The 18,140-nt window shown below is 39.5% G+C and overlaps 1 long non-coding RNA gene across 4 annotated transcripts in view; it reads left to right on the forward strand.

The window, feature by feature from the left end:
* Nucleotides 1-2,645: 2,645 nt before the first annotated feature.
* The window catches only part of LOC139034473 (uncharacterized), a 523,391-nt gene continuing 507,896 nt past the window's right edge, over nt 2,646-18,140 (forward strand). For 2 of the 4 annotated variants that reach the window (XR_011487020.1, XR_011487019.1), the window contains exon 1: nt 2,647-2,965. This is a non-coding gene — a long non-coding RNA (uncharacterized lncRNA). Of the gene's footprint in view, nt 2,966-18,140 lie in introns of all 4 variants that reach the window. The other 2 variants (XR_011487021.1, XR_011487018.1) reach the window with 2 other exon arrangements.

The raw sequence follows: 18,140 nt of genomic DNA on the forward strand, positions 1-18,140 counted from the left end.
GTACCAATATGTTAATTTTCTTAGGAAAGGAAGAGATAGGTGGCAACACACAGGGTTGCCATTTCCTTCTCCAGGGGATCTTCCCAATCCAGGGATTGAACCCAGGTCTCCTGCATTACAGGCAGACGCTTTTCCATCTGAGTCACCAGGGAGATTAACACAAAGGGAGGTCTTGCTCTATCCCACCTCCTTCAGAGGAGAAAACACATCTCCTGTTTAGAGCCTTTGGGATTATTTGGGTGGCTGAGCAGTACCCTTCTCATCTGGGTACTGACAATGAGATGGAAAGATGAAACAGAGGAGTGATCTTTTTCCTCAGTCATTTCTCTTAGTGTTTTTATTGGAACATGGCCAGTCTTTTAAATAGCATAACTAAATCATACAAGATAATTCAGGAACATTCACTAAAAAGTGTTATTAACTTATAAACTAAAATATTGAAAATAATATAATTTCAATATAAAAAAATAATCTTTAGAACATGGATAATTAAGTCCTGGCATAAACAAGTTTTTTCCTCTTTAAACTGAATGCCTTTAAAAATATTATATATTTTACTTGTATGGAGTGGTTTATGACTAAACAGAAAATCTGCAAATTAGATGGAGAGGAGGAATTTTAAGGTTTTACCCTGCTATGTGATCAGATTTTGTTTTAGGAAGCTCACTGATAATAACAGATTGAGGAACAACAATAACCTGGTAACAAAATTATATACAGCACTATATAAATTAAAGTTATATATCTAAGGCACTAACAATGAGAATGGAGAAAATGGATAAGAAAATGTGACATGATTTAATAACAAATGGTATTCTTAAATTCTGAGATGATTCTCAGGTTTCTGGCTTGGATGGTTATATGGATGATAGTTCCATTTACTGATTTTTTTAAAAAGGAGATTTTAAGAAGGCAAGCTCTATTTTGGACATATGAAGACTAAGATGTCTAATGAAGCACTCAAAGGAAAATGCCTAGTAGGTAATTGGCGGTGGTTGTCGTTCTGTCACTAAGTTGTGTACAACATTTTGGTAATTGGTTATGAGTTCAAATGCCCCAGCACACCACAGAACTACTAGTATTTGCTGCCACGGCTTCGGGCAATTCAGTTGGTTGGGGATTGTCAGGAAGAAATAAACTCCTTGGCTTTTGATCTGCTGGCTGTCCCCTGGGAGGAGCAGTGGCGGAATGACTGCCTGAGGGCAGGTGGTGCAGCCTGCACCCGTTTTCTTTAACTCCCACCTGTTGGACTTTCAGGCTGAGTGATGCTTCTCCACTGACCTCACTATTTCTGTTAGTGACAGAAATAGTATAATCTGTGAGTGATAATTATATAATAATATAATCTGTGAGTGACACAGGTTACCATTCTCTTAACTGATTCTGGGGAATAAGTGAGTACAGAATTTAAATGCTCCATCTCAGCCCCTCCTTCTACAGCAGTGTATGAACATTTTGCTATGGGCTATTCTTACTGCTATTTTGCTATTCTTACCGCTCCTGTGACCCTACACACACAAACACACACACACACACACACACACACACACACACACGCACGCACACATACTATATCAGGATGGTCTTTTTTATTTTCTTTTTTTTTTTTTAGAATTGGTTTCCTTGGGACATTGCATTCTCTTTAATGTTAGTTCTTCAGATCCATGTTTCTATCCTGCATGGTTTCTTTCGTGGGCTGATTTTAGAGTGAGCCAACAGCTCATGCTGGTTGGCCATCTTGTCAGGATTTCAGGGCATTAAAAATCAGTAATGTCCATCTCATTTGTAATTCTTCTGAAGTAACAGTCACTATGATCTTTTCTGAAGTTCGGACTTCTTGTTATCCTTAACCTTATGCAGTATTTACTCTTCAGTGACAACTTTTCAGCTCTAATTCTGTACTGTCTTGGCAACTACAAAAAAATACAACTGGAAATGTTCAGTGCCAGCATTATTGTTATCATTTGTTGAATATCAATGACATTTAGAAAGTCATACAAAAGTATGATATGGACCCAAACATTTCCATTTAAATGAAGAGAAAGATTAGCTTCTTTCTCAAGTTACCCTTAGTAAATTTGCATTTAAAAAGGCATTGTGGGTACATGTTTTTTAAGAAGAATCTTTCAAGAAGTTTTGTTTTATTAGGTTTACTTCAATTTCAGAAGATTTTCACATGATACATTGGGTCCTGTAGTGAAAATATTTCTGGGAATATTTTTATCTGTAGCATCAATGAGAAAAATAATATAGAGACTATATTGCAATTTTATTTTTCCATTTCTTGCTGAACTATGGCACAAAACCATCTCTATCATCTCAGTTTCTTTGTATTGAAACAGCTATCCCTTTGTTAAGCCCAGCACTATAGAAATGAGGACTGGCTTGTGTTTCTGAAGCATTTGTGACACTCCTGTAAAACTGGAGACATCAGTGTATCTGTAGTTTTGTCTGCTAATAAAAGCCCTAGTTTCTGCTGTCTCTTTTCTCAAATTAGATAGATTAATTGAATCCACTATTTATTGCTGCCTAACAAACCACCCTAAATATTTGTGGCATAAAACAGCAACTTTTTTTTTTTCTTTTTTCTCACAAGTCTATGTCAGCTGAACAGGCCAGGATCGGTCTTAGCTGGACTTCATGTATCTGCAGTCAGCTGGTAGCTTGATTAGTAACAACAGGGTGACTCAGCTCTGTGCCGTCTTTGTCCAGCAGGCCAGCCCAGGCTTGTTTGTATGGCGGCAGTATACGTTTCAAAGAAAGAACTTGAATCATGTTCGCCCCTTGGAGCCAAGGCTTAGAATTGGCATAACATTTCCCCTGTGGGCCAGAGCGAATCACAAGAGCAGCTCGGATTCACAGGGAAGAGATGGAGATGCAGATGCAGAGAACGGACTTGTGCTCAGAGTGGCGGAAGCAGAGAGTGGGATGATGGAGTAGCATCAGCATATATTTACTCTCACGGGTAAGATAGGCGGCTGGCGGGAAGTTGTTATACAACCCGGGGAGCCCAGCCCCGAGCTCCGTGATGCCCTAGAGGGGCAGGATGAAAGGAGGAGCGGGCGACTCAAGGGGGAGGGCATATATGCATCTTTACGCTGAGTCATGTTGTGTGGCAGAAACCAACCCAACACCGTAAAGCAATTTTCCTCCCATGAAAAAATAAATGTAAAAAAATAAAATAACGACTGGAGAGGAGCAGGCTTGCACTCTGAAGTCCGTGCTCTCTCCACTCTCCCAGAAGGGCCTTTGGTGGGACTGTTTTTCAAGGGTTCTTGTCAGCGTGGAGGGGCTGGAGTTCCCCGGAGTCTGGCGCTGCTGCTGCTGACGCTCCAGAATCGCCGTCCCGGGCGAATCACTGCTGCGCACCGTGATGCCGCTGCCGCCGTGTTAAATTGCAACGCGTGGGCCGCGCTTCCACACAGGGCCGCTGAGCCAAGGGGCCAGTCACCGCCGTTTGCACGAGAAGCTCTGTTCTGAAGTGTGGGTGCAAGGCTTTGCGCCACAGCACATGAACAAGGGAAACTAGGCGGAACGCGAAGGAAAAGGGGGGAAGAAAAGGTTAGACTTTATTTACCATGCACATTCTCATTTCCTGGGAATTGTTAAGGGACTTTACCTGTGACAGCCTCACTCCTTTTTGCCGAGCGGTAAGCACTGTTTATGGACACGAACTTGGGCAAACTTTGGGAGATGGGGAGGGACTGGGAGGCCTGGCGTGCTGCAGTCCATGGGGTTGCAAAGAGTTCGCCACGACCGGGCAACTGAACAACACACAGTGTTGGGTGGTGCTAGTGGTAAAGAACCCGCCTGTCAATGAAGGAGACATAGGAGACGAGGGCCCAGCCCTTGGTTGGGGAAGATCCCCTGGAGGAGGGCATGGCAACCCACCCCAGTATTCTTGCCTGGAGAATCCCCGTGGACAGAGGAGCCTGGTGGGCTACAGGCCATGGGGTCTCAAAGAGTCAGACACGACTGAAGCAATTTAGCCTCTGTGTACACGCAAACACTGTTACTACTATTTCTGCAAAAGTAAGAATTGAATTCTATGTGCTTAATATAGAACTCTGGAAATTACATCCAGAGAACTCTGCATGGAGAATTATTTTACAGAAGCAAAGCTGTTTGACTCTGAACACTGCACATACCAGACAATTTATATGAATGCATCAAGGCTTGGCGGCAAGTAAATAAAAACTCTTTCGCCTATCAGCTGAATTCAATTTAGCAACAGCGAGTCTTCAGCTACCTATATTCATCATTTTTAATGGTGTTACTCTGAAGTGCCTCATGGTAATTCTCTAAATGTCTTTCCTACAGTTAACTGGAAAGTCATTATTTTATTTTAATTAGGATGTTTTGGCTTGCACACCATCAGAGAAAATCTTTCTTACCTAGTATAAGGAGATTTTTCAATTAAAACTGTCCCAATTTTAGTACAGAAGAAACTTGCCTAATTAACAAATAGAGGTTGAAAATGAAACTACATTTTGTTTCATTCTAGTAAACATTAGCTTAGTTAACTTTTCATTGTCCTCTGTGGAAGCTCTTCATTGTGAGGTTTAAATAAAGGGAGAATTTGTATTTTCCTTGCTATTACCTTAAAATGGTTGACGTGACTATGGTTAGTTAAATGTGTTTAAATATCAAGGGCACACACTGCCTCTTCTGAGGCACAAGACTAAGGTACTTAAGCAGGAAGAATTTATGTATAGTATCCACAGTCTCTCTTCTCCAACATTATTCCAATCTTTCCCTCTCTTATCCAACTTCCTCTGAGGTATTGTGTCCACATGGCTTTTTCCATCTTTCCCTTGTCTCCACCTGCTCTCAGAAAATCACTGACATAAAGAAAACATGATTAATAAGCATTAGAACTGTTCCTTCCAATGGTCAACAGGTTTTAGTCTATTCTGGATCATCATCTAACATTAGAGGTCCCTAACTGATGGCTTACTGCCATCATTGGCTTCCAGATGTTTGCGAAACATTTTGACCTAGTTGCTAGCATTTAGAAATAAGGAGACATTGTAAGAAACTTCAGATTGTTGATAGCTCTTGAGAGATCTGAATATCTAGCAATCCTAGGCCCACCCTCTTGGACGGCAGCAGCTGGGTGAGGATAGAGCTGTCAGATAAAATACGGGATGCCCAGTTAAATTAGAATTTAGGTAAACAACAAATAATTTGGGAACATAAGTCTATCCCATGCAATAATTGGGGTATAATTGTATTAAATAAGTAGAGGTTTATCTCTTATTTATCTGAAATTCTAATTGAACTGGACATCTGTATTTTTGTTTGCTAAATGTGACAAGCCTATCTGAGGATGAGTAGTGACTTCTCACCTTAGATAGGGCAGTTTGCAGCAGATCCACTGAGCCCGCTTCACTTCTTTATGACTTGAAAGGTTTTGTGATTTTGCCACTGTCTTACATAACTGAGTCTCAAATAGTATTTCAGTTTTTAATCCTACAAACTGAGTGTGATTATTTTAGCAAAAATTATCCCAGGAAAGTACCTGTCAGGTGTGAGGGTCCTTGTACCATGGACTCCTTTCCCACCTGTCCTTTCAAAGGTCTCAGCAGTGGCCACTAGAGTGGGGCCTGGGCCTCTATCTATTCTAACCATCTTTCAGCTTTTTCAGTGGTCACCCTGTCAATAAAACAACAGTGAAGGGTCCTGGTTTCAGACCAGTGAGAAGGCTTTAAATCTTGAGGGTTTCCTTTTAAGCCAGTAATTATGCCTCTGTGATTAGATTCTAAACCTAGAATCTAGGGGGGAAAATGTTAGGGCAGAAAAAATATTTATGGTATTTATACTTAAAATTATTAAAATGTGAAGCCAATCATAATTCTTAACAATGGGGATATAGGAAGAGTGAAATAAATTGTGCCACATCACTTCTGTGGGCTAGTTTATCCCTATTAATCCCTTCTGTGAAGTGCTTAGAATCCTATGGAAAATGCCAGAGTTGAGTAATAGGAAATCCCTATGGGGAATTGTACATAGAGTATTATCATAATATGTAAAGGACCATATGCCCAGAATAAAAGACAACTGGATAGAAATAAAATCAAAATGATATATTGTTGATTTTCTGTGGTTGCTAGAATTATGGAACTTGCTTTTCTTTATTCTGTACTCCCCTCCCCCCAATTTTTCTATAATGAATATATATTATATATATTTCTACAACAACATTTTGAGTTTCTAGTAATTTTTTGATTTTTTATACCTATATTAAGATTCTAAAATTGGATCTTTATGTCTCAATTTTGTCTATGGTCTTATTACAGTAGATATCAGAAGCTACAGTGAATTATAAAGTAGACTACCATGAAGGTTTTGCAAAAAGTAGGTGGCCAAGCATTTGTTATATAGTTCTTAGAAGTCCCTTACTTACAATGTTGGTATAGAGAGTGGAGAAAAGAGTTTAGGAAAGAGTTTGTGGAGAGAATATTTTGGAAAAACCCCATCCCCCCAATCCTGGGAAAGAGGTTGAGGATTTCTGCCTGCTACCTTAAACCTAGCAAGAAACTTCCATAGAGCCATTAAGAGACCTGCACATACAGATGCTTCTTGTGATCTGAGGGGTGCAGAGAACTAACGTCCAAGTCCCACGTGAGAATATCTCAAAGCAAAAATGGGCTGGTTTGCCCCTCAGTGGTAAGGGAAAGGAGAGGTGGCTGCATGGGTCACCTGCATTTTTAGAGTTTGTCGGGGTTAGAGGGATCAGGAATGTTTTCTGTGAATGGATGGGGTCCGCATGCACCGCAAAGGACCAGCTTGCGAGGCATCATAAACCCTGCCTCATAGGGCCTCCTAGAGAAGTAGACAAGCCTCAGGACAGAGAAACCATAGCCAAGGATTTCTTGTGCCTGCAGGAGGAGAAAACTATGAGTCAGAAAAGATTGCATATCAAGGGCCCCAGTGGGAGAGTCCACAAGAGTGTTCATTAAAGAGCAGATTTTATACATTGTCTGAGTCCAGAGAGCACTTGATGTATTTCCAGCTTGTGACATTTCCAGCCAAGTCAGAACTTGCCAGTCACCCCTAACTCCCCTCCATTCTATTTTCCAGCTTTGAAAGGCTCAGAAGCTAAAGACAGCAAAATAACATGGGGAAAGGAGTTTAGATAGAAAGACAATGGCTATCATCTTCCCAGAGGGAGGTGGAGTAGCCTTGATTTTGATTCACATCGAAAGAGTTGAGTGTTACCTGGCATCAGGCATTTTAAATACAGAAGTCAGGCTGTTTTTGACTTGAAATTACCAAAGGTAGCAATCACAGAAGATAGTCTGTTGGTATTTCTTGGGTTTGTATTTTTATGCTGCATAATAAGCTGATAGCTTTCAAACAGAAGCACCTGCGCCTCTTACCTAAAGGCTTTTTCTTATGCTACTAACTTTCTTTACATATGAGCTGGGCAGGCTGGTATTGCCAGGTAGTTAATACTTATCCCTCCATGAACAGCCCTCATTCAATGACTGACTGGTGGTAAATGATGGAAAACTAGCCCAGCTCCCTGACATCAGATGGGATGACCTCAAAGTGTGTGTTATCCTGTTACGCAGTGTTTCCCGCTGGGACAGAGCTCCAACTGGCTTTTGCTGTTACCTACTCCATATGGCATCCTTTTTGCTTTTTTATCTTTCCTATCTCATTTTCCCCACCCTTCTGTCAGTGCTTCCTGGGATCACCTTGTAAATAACTACCTTCATTAAATTATGTTTCAAGGTATGCTTCTTGGGAAACCCAATCTATAATAGGTGGTACCAGAAGTGGTCTTAGTATACAGGCCCTAAAGGTGGGGTTGTGGAATTGAATCACTAATAGCTATTCCAAGTAGTCCCTGGAGCGATGATCATTCCTGACATGGTGTCATATCAAAATTACTAAAGCTCATTTACAGGGAACTGAGACTGAATACATGTAGAAGATACCCTTGTTGATGCACTGTCTCAAGTACTTGAATGATATAGACATGATGGTAGTTATAATACTTGAAATATTGTTGGCTGTTAGTTGCCATTGAAATGTTGAAAGAATAAACTGGAAGTCTCAGTTCACCTATCAACTCAAGGATAGGCAGAATTAAAAAGATACTTCTTTCACATAGCCAGAGAATATAGTGTAAAAATCAGACACAGGTACTAATAGACAAGCAGAGTGATAAAGAAGGTTGAATTTGTATTAATGGAAAATTGAATGGAACTAATGGAAAATTTTCTAAGTTTTGCTAAAATCAGAATATCCTAAGTTCTAAATGTAAAATCAAAATCCTGATAGATAATAGCAAAACCCTGAGTCCTGGGGCACTTGATAATATTAAATCCCTAGATTCTTCTGAATCCTATGAGCCAATGAGCCCCATCACCCTTAATAGAGAAGAATAGCTTCTAATGCTGGAATACCATGCAAAGACTTCATCTGAGATTAAATTTTCACCTCAGAAAATTTAAGGGAATTTAAGAAAATTTAAGATAATGCTTTCTTTCCCTTAATTATGTCCTTGAATCCTTCCATTGCTTCTAAACCAATAACTAGGGTCAAATCTTATCAGGGAAATATTGATTCACCAAAGAAGCAGTTACTTGAGGAAAGAAGTATTTTCCCTGATACAAAACAAGATTGCTTATTAAAAGCTGCAGATCTGGTTAATATATGCTGATAAGAACTAGGGGAACATATCTGAAAATAGATTTTAACAGTAATACAGAATGTATTTTGGATATATAAATAAGTAAAATAAGTCAGACAGAGATAAATACCTTGTGATCTTTCTTACGTGTGAAATCTTAAAGAAACAAGCAGAAAACCAAGCTCATATATACAGAGAACAGACTGGTGGTTGCAAGAGATGGGGTGGGTAGTGATGGGAGAAATGGGTAAACAGTTGGTTTTTTTTCTTCAGTTTAAGTAGATTGAATATAAATAAATATAGATAGATAGATGATTTATAAATAGATAATTTTAAAGTCTATTGAGATGAGGGCATCTTCCCATGACTCAGGATTCAAAAGAAGGATAACTGGAGCCTATTTCATTCTGTATCTAGCACTGCTCTTTGAAGTATGGAGACAATGATGACTTCTAGTAAGTGAGGTAGTGCTGTGGAACTGCTTTAGAGAATTATTGATCAAGTGGTCAAAAGTCTCAGGGAACAGGGGTATTATAATTGATTAATAATGTCCAGGAAACACATAGCTGCCTATGTGCTTTTGTAGATGCAACATGATTATTTCTTCCCATAAGCAACATGAACACAGCAGTGAAGGGGACATATGCATGGTTAGGAAGTTACCAGGAGATCTCTATGGATCTGGGGCTTCCCAGGTGGCGCTAGTGGTAAAGAACCCGCTTGCCAATGCAGGAGATGTAAGAGATGCAGTTTCAATCCCTCGGTCATGAAGATTCCTGGAGGAAGGCATGGAAGCCCACTCCAGTTTTCTTGCCTGGAGAATCCCATGGGAGAGCCTGGTGGGCTACAATCCATAGAGTCACAAAGAGCTGGACATGACTGAAGCAACTTAGTATGTATAGTACATATAGTATCTATGTGTACTGTACATCTGGGCCCCTGGTATCTGTGGGGTTGATAGGAATACCAAATACCAGGGATAAGGTGATAGCACTTAATAGTCAAAACCAAGTTGAAATACAGTGTGGGGGAGCATGGACAGCATGGGATTTAGAAAGCCTTGATTGACTGGGATTTATGTATTTGGCTAGTATATGCTTGGTTTGAGATTATGGTTATACTAAGTTTGAGATGGTTGAACAGCAATCAAGGATACTGATTGCCTCATGCTGCTGCTGCTAAGTCGCTTCAGTCGTGTCCGACTCTATGTGACCCCATAGAGAACAGTCTGCCAGGCTCCTCCATCCCTGGGATTCTCCAGGCAAGAATACTGAAGTGGGTTGCCATTTCCTTCTCCATGCATGCATGCTGAGGCGCTTCAGTCGTGTCCGACTCTATGCGCCCCTATGGACGGCAGCCCACTAGGTTCCTCTGGCCACAGGATTCTCCAGGCAAGAATACTGGAGTGGGTTGCCATTTCCTTCTCCAGATTGCCTCATAGAATCAGGAAAAGTCAAGAACAAGGGAAAGAAAGTTAAAGTCTTTTATTGAAATGGAAAATTATAATTCTTTTCTCAGATTCCACACTTGACCTAGTTCTCAAACTCAAAGGCCATAGAGTGAAAAGGAGACCACTCCCTTTGGGAAAATACCCTCTATGCCATAGCATGTCTTAGCAATTATCCCAATCCTTCTGCAAGGGGATCTATGGCCATTTTCCAGAATAATGACTTGGCTTTGAAAAAAGGCAGTAGTCAAATTATTTGATGATAATTGGGGGACAGGATCTAAGCTTATGTTTGATTCAGGGGACCAAAAATGGCACCTCCCCCCCTCCTTTTAAATGAGGGCATATGGAGGCCCGGTAATAACGAAGTCTTGGTGAAAGCTCATTTCACAAAAATCTAACAGGTTTATGCACCAAACCTTGGGTCATTCCCTTCATCTTTGAGTGCATAATTGGAATGATTATAGTTAGCAGCCAGCAAAACATTTGTACTGGGTCCATGAACTATGGAAAGGAATTATCATGGTAGGATGCTAAACGCGGAAGCCACTGAAATTAACCCTACCTTGACTGTGACCAAGATGGTAAATCAAAAACAATGTTCAATTTCAATTGGAAAAGATTTGGCTCTATTTAGTGATATCCTCAAAGACATAAAGAATATAGGGGTTGTGGCGCCTACCATATTTCCATTTAATTCACCAGCTCAGTTCTTTACAAACCAAATGTATCACAGAGGATGATAGTGGAATACCGTAAAGTTAACCAAAGGATTACCCGAGTTGCAGTTGTTTTGGTTGCTATGACGTCTGTACTAAAGTATATCAGTATGGTCACTGGAACATGGAATGTGCTCACAGAAGTGGCCGATACTGCCCCCTCCCCATCCTATCAGGAAAAATGATCAAAAGCAGTTTGGATTCATCTGGGTAGACAGCTGCATGCATTTTTAATATTGCCCCAAGACTATGTCAGTTGCTCTGCTCTGTCATAGTACAGCCCAAAGGATGATAATAATCTGGGATTTCCACAGAAATGTTTGTCCACTATTTTGACCACATTGTGTTAATCAGAAGACTTCCCAGGTGGTGCAGCATTAAAGTATTTGCCTGGCAATTCAGGAGATGCAGGAGTTGTGGGTTCGATCCCTGGGTCAGGAAGATCCCCTGGAGGTGGAAATGACAACCTGCCCTAATATGCTTGCTGGGAAAATTCCATGGACAGAGGAGCCTGGAAAGCTATAGTCCATGGGGTCACAGAGTCAGACATGACTAAGCGACTTAGCATGCACACACGTACGTGTTGATCAGACCACAAAATAGGTCTTGAGTTTGTCTTCCCTGCTGTGTCCCTCCTGGCTCACTCCTTTGTGCTGAAGCACTGGCTGACCCCCTAACTCATCTTCCCTACTCCAGTAGTTCTAGTAGTGTCTCTTGCGGGGCATCTGGCTTTGTTTGGAGACTTTCTTGGTTGTCTCAGTGATGGGGTGATACTGGCATCTTGGTGGAGAACAGTGCTGATAAACATGCTAAAGAGTGCACAGTTCTGATCTTCACAGCAGAGACCTGTCCAGTCCACAGTGCCGTCGTTCTGAATTTAGGGAGTCTGCTCTGATTACCATAATCAACTATCAAGCCCTGTGAAGAGTATGAGCTTTTACCCTAACTTTCAAGCTAATTGGTTAATCTACCACAATTGTTTTGATACTGGTACAAGATTCCATAGTCAAAACATGAAGATCATGGCATCTGGTTTCATCATTTCATTGCGAATAGATGGGGAAACAATGGAAACAGTGACAGACTTTGTTTTCTCAGGCTAAAAAATCACCACAGAAGGTGACTACAGCCATGAAATTAGAAAGATGCTTGCTCCTTGTAAGAAAAGCTATGGCAAACTTAGACAGCATATTATAAAGCAGATACATTACTTTGTCAACAAAGGTCCGTCTAGTCAAAGCTATGGTTTTTCCAGTAATCATGTATGGATGTGAGAGTTGGACTATAAAGAGAGCTGAGCACCAAAGAATTGAGGCTTTTGAGCTGTGGTGTTGGAGAAGACTCCTGAGAGTCCCTTGAACTTCAGGGATATCAAACCAGTCAATCCTAAAGGAAATTACTCCTGAATATTCATTGGAAGGACTGATGTTGAAGCTGTAGCTCCAACACTTTGACCAACTGATGCGAAGAACTGACTTATTGGAAAAGACCCTGATTCTGGGCAAGACTGAAGGCAGGAGGAGAAGGGATGACAGAGGATGAGATGGTTGGATGGCATCACCAACTCTATGGACGTGAGTCTGAGCAAACTCCAGGAGTTGGTGATGAACAGGGATGCCTGGTGTGCTGCAGTCTATGGTATTACAAAGAGTTGAACATGGCTGAGCGTCTGAACTGAACTGAAGGAATTTATTCCCTATGGCCTATCAAATATAGTATAAGTATCAGCATACCTGCATTAATTCTTCTTATTTTCAAAATGAGCCTGGATAAATGCTACCCATTCAGTGGCTTTACCTCTCAGCTGAGAAACTGAGGAACCCAGAGGCTTTGGAACAAGAAACACACATCGCAGCAAGATGCAAACAGGTCATCCCCCTTGTCTTCTCTGGGACGTGAGCTGTTACACAGTTATCTGTACTTGTCTTGACCCACTTACTTTCTTTGATGACTAACTACAGAAATTGCCCAGCATCTGGAGTTGGGTAAGACTTAATGGAAGGATAGAATTAGGACCATGAAATGATGCTCAGAGAACAGAATGAATTATCTTTATTTCACTGCTTTTAGAGTGTAAAGTTCAGTCTACTTCATGTGGTAGTGTAAGACCCTTGTAACTTGACTTCTAACTGTCTTCATTTCTTAACAATAAAAATAAATTAAAAAATAAAAAGAAAGCATGTTTATAGGCCCACCGTGTTGCAGGTACTATTTGAATGCCAGGAATATACAGGGAATAGGGCCTATTCCTGATTCCAAGAATTTAAATATGTAGCTCCTGCTAGATTTTATCTAAGTGCATCCTACTTTCATATGTGTGTGTGTGTGTGTGTGTGTGTGTGTGTGTGTGTGTGTGTGTTGGGGAGGTGTGGGGACTTGCTCACATGCCTCAAATCCTGAGGTATCATCTCTCTACTGTCACCATATATTTGCAAAGAAGATATGCAGAGAAAAGACACGCCTATGGACCCATGTTCTCCAAGCATATCCCTGTGTTCCGGGGCTTAGATGCCTGTAGTAGATGCTTGGACAAGCACTGAGGCCTTCTAGGTCCCTTTCTGACTCCCTCTCTCTCGCACGATGTCTGCTAATTTCTCTCTTGGTCCAGTAGAGACATGACTATTATAACAATATTTAAAGTATAGCTGTTATTGCTAAAGAGTGATGATGGAACAGATAATGATTAGAGAGTTATTTTATCAAGACTTTATTTTCTTTTTGCTTTGGAGTTGATATTTTCATTGCTTACAAAGAATTGCAAAATCTCACATTAATTCCCTTTCCTAACTACTCCATTTTTTTAAATGCAAAGTGCTATATAAGCCCTGTTGAATTTTTAAATTGCTTTTAAGTTTTAATTTTGAGTTTGACCTAGCAAAATCTAAGAAGAAAATGGAACCTGATAAGCTCTTAACAAATTAATATGTCTTAGTAGGTATGTGACATATTCAAATGAACAAATATTTTTGCATATAAATTGATGCAGATTGACTTGCTTCTGATTTTGATATACTGTAACTGATACAATGAGATTGCCAATTTACTCTTTTCTTAGCATTTTACTTTTTTTAAAAAGTCCACCTAAACTAATGCTGGTGAGTGATACCATATGGGGTGGGTTTATTCACATTTTAATTCAACCATGAAACAGCCAGATGTGCATTGTAATCCTTTCAAACCTACATCTCTTCTGTTCTTCAACCAGTGAGAGTGACATTGTTCAATGAAATGTGAGCTAACATGCATTCCAGGCCCAGATTTTGTCTCTTTTTTAAAGCTGTAGTATAGAACATGGCTTTGAAAAGTTGGATTTTTTTAAATGAAAGATTATAATAGAACTGTGTGCAGGTGCATTTTCTTTTCAAAGAACAGAACATTTGCCCTGCCCACAGTAGGATGAAACAGCAGCTACAATCACCAGGACAAAATTTCGTTGCATTGCCGTTTGACACAGATGTTCAATTTCCCTTTGAGAAGAATTTTTCCTATACAATATGGAAGATAAAGTAGGTTAAGAGAGACAGGGTAATTGCCAAAAATGGAAAGAAATAAGCTTTATTCCCATTTCTAAAGCAAACTATTTCTGAAAACTTGGATCAGACATTTGGATATCCTTGGTTCAAATTGAATTTAAATGAAACTGCTGTGCTTTTGAAGTAGCCAAATTAGACCCTCTACTTAATTCTCATCTCTATCATCCATTCATGCAAGTACCTTCCTACAAAAGCTGCTTGCCAATACTCCTTAAGGCTGTCATGGAAACATTATACCTATTTAAGTAACTTTGAGATATCTTCTCAATATACATAAATATAACAGATTCTGTACTAATAAAACACCTCAGTCATGTTTTATTAGTTGCTTAGTTGTGTCCAAATCTTTGTGACTCCATGGACTGTAGCCCACCAGGCTCCTCTGTCCATGGAATTCTCCGGGCAAGAATACTGGAGAGGGTTGCCATTTCCTTCTCCCAAGGATCAAACCTGGGTCTTCTGCATTGCAGGCAGATTCTTTACTGTCTGAGCTACAAAGGAAACCTAATAAAACATCTACTAGTTGTCAGAGTCTGGCTATTATATTTAATTCCTGTGAAGTCAGGAATAATACCACCCTTTTTCATATCAGAAAACAGGTCAAGAGGTTAAGGCTATGTCTAAAGTCACATACAGCTTATATATACAGATCTAATATATGTAATATACTATATGCAGCAAACATATAGCAGATCTGGGTCAAATCAGTTCAGTTGAGCTTTTATTATTTTTTTGAAAAATTTAATTGGACTATATATGACATAAATTTATTATCTTAGCCATTTTTAAGATCACAGTTTTGTGACATTAAGTGCATTCACATTGTTCTGCAATCAGCACCACCATCTATTTCCAGAGCTTTTTCAAGGTAGGAGGTATTTCTCCTACCTTGTCTTTCTTATCTTGATCATTCGTGTATTCTTGATGTTGCAACACTGAATCAGAATGGACACTGCTCTTGAGCTCATGGAGTTTCATTTTCCTGGAATTGATTCAGAATAATCAATCATTGCACAGATATTTATTTCCTTTTTTGTCAGAAGTGTAACATGCTCTGTAAGACCACAGACATTTAAGTTTGATAGACAGATGTTAATCACGCATGTTTGCCTGCTAAGTCGCTTCAGTCGTGTCATCTCTTTGCAACCCTATGGACTATAGCCCGCCAGGCTCCTCTGTCCATGGGAAGCTCCAGGCAAGAATCCTGGAGTGGGTTGCCATTTCCTTCTCTAGAGGATCTTCTTGACCCAGGGTTCGAACCTGGGTCTCCCTCATTGCAGACAAATTTTTTACCATCCTAGCCACTAGGGAAACCCTATAGATAAATCTTTAAAGAGGTGATTAAAGTCACGTTTGGTCATACTGGTCCCTAGTCCCACCAGTAGGACTGGTGTCATAAGAAAAGGAAGTGACACCAGGAATGTGTATGCACAGAGGAAAGGTCACATGCAGACACAGTGAGAAAGTGGCCTGTTAGCCAAAGAGAGGGCCCTCAGGAGAAAACAACCCTGAAAGTGTCTCGATTTTAGACTTCCAAGCTCCAGAACTATGAGAAGATATATATATATATATATATATATATATATAGTTTAAACCAACCAAACAAACAAAAACCTTCCAGCTATGCCTATTTCCCTGTTAAGTCAAATCCCCTTATTTTAGAAAATAATAGCCTCATGACCCCAGTGTACATCTTCTTCCACCATAGGACTTATTCCAATGTAAAGTTTATAATTATTTGTGTAATTACTATATGACTAACATCTGGGCTACAGTCCATGTGGTCACAAAGAGTTGGACATGACCAAGCAACTAACACTTTCACTTTCAAAGACATATCTATAAATATAGACACTTCGAAGGCTAGGGCTTCAACATGTAAGTTTGAGAGGACAGCATTAGGTCTCTAACAGATGACATGCTGTGTGGAAACCCTTTGATCTATTTCGGTGGGGGTATGTTAAGATGCTGCGATTATGTATGGCTTTAGTGTTACACCACTGATCAACGTATCCCTTCTAAAGTGTGCTTCCTGTATTTAATCAGCCATGGGAAAACTCACTGGTGTTTTCCTATCCTCCACTGTAACTTGGTTTTGGGTGCTCTTCTTGACCCTTCTGGATTGTTTTTAATAGCGTCTATGTCAGATTCTTTGGCCGCAACTTTAGAGCAGGGTAACCAAATAGAGGTTCATTTTTTTTTTAAGTCACATAACAAGAAATCTAGAGATAAGATGATTGCTGATTTTATTAATTTTATGAATCTATGTATTCATACCTCAATCATGTCAAGTCTTAGAGTACTTCCATGCTAAAGTTTCTGTTATTCTCTTGGACTTTTTCATATAAGGTCACAGCATAATTGTCATTATGTCTCTTTTCTTAGCATGAAAGGAAAAGAGGTGTAAGGAAGAAAACAGAGTGGCAACTATATCAGGAGAACAAAGGATTTTCTAGATAGCCTGAAAACTCTTCTCTCTTGGCCAGTATTGTCACATGATTTCTCCTACATGAAAAGGAATCTAAGAAGGTATATTTTTTAGCTCACCATTCTTTATAATTAAGGAGTGCTAATAAGAAGGAAATTGGAATGGGTGCTAAGGCAGCCAAACTAGAGTATTTATCACAATTTCCTAAATAGTATTTTTTTTTTCTGATTCTTTGTTTTTTTAACTTTCTAGACTTCCCAATACAATGTCAAGTCTTATCAAATTAATCTTTGCACAACATGACTTTGTCCATAAAGTTTCCCATTTATCAAAGGAAAAAATAATGCTTCTTAACCTGGTATTCAAAGATCTTTAGGGCTTGGTCCTAAACTACTTGTTAAAATTTATCTCTAAATATTCTTATATATAAATGTTCTACTGCTAAGCAATATCTGACATGTTACTGTCTTATGTCCTGTGTTTTCCTAATTTAATTCTGCTTAAATTAATTCTATCTTTCCTCCTTTTTTGGTCAGAATTCCATCTTTCCCCTTTTTTTACATTCATCATATAAGTTCCATTTTAAATTCTGTCATACCGTCCTCTCCTCTCCCAGCAGTAATCGTCCTAGCCATTCTGTTCTTATGCATATTTACTTTTTTTTCTTATGTTGTCATTTCCTTGTCCAGAGGATCTTCCCAACCCAGGGATTGAACCCAGGTCTCCCACATTGCAGGCAGATTCTTGGAGCCAGCAGGGAAGCCCCCTTGAGTTTACACCTTGGTTTTGTTAATTATTTTATGCAGTCTACAATTAGATTGCAGTCTGTGTAGGCAGAGTCTATGACTTTTGTCTTTTCTGATGCATATATATGTATATAATATTATATCACATCATATTTACACAGTGGCGGCAGAACACGCGTGTATTTGTGGGGTTGGACCGTGCTGAAACAATCTCAGAAAGGAAAGTTACTTTTATTTAAAAATCCTTCCAGTAGTGCACCAGAGTTTAACTACCTCTCTGTCAAGAAATCTCCCTTAAGTTTTAACCAGTTTCCTCTGTTTGTGTCCCCAGATCAAGATAAACAGCTATATTATACCAGGTTATTTTCAAGATCTGATAGACTGCATACAAAATCAGCATTTTACACTTATATTGAATTTTCTTCATCATATAGTCTTATTTCCTTCATCATTTGCACATTTGATAACAAAATTGACTTATTACATGTAAAAGCTTTACAAGATAGAATTCACCTCGTGACCTTTTTTACTGTGTTTTAATGGTTTGTATGGTATAAATTGATAAGATTATGTTGGAAAATAGCAGAGACAAGCAAATTATATGATCCCATAATGTATCCAGT

This window comes from Odocoileus virginianus, chromosome 3 (genome assembly GCF_023699985.2).
Source record: "Odocoileus virginianus isolate 20LAN1187 ecotype Illinois chromosome 3, Ovbor_1.2, whole genome shotgun sequence".
Taxonomy (NCBI): Eukaryota; Metazoa; Chordata; class Mammalia; order Artiodactyla; family Cervidae; genus Odocoileus; species Odocoileus virginianus.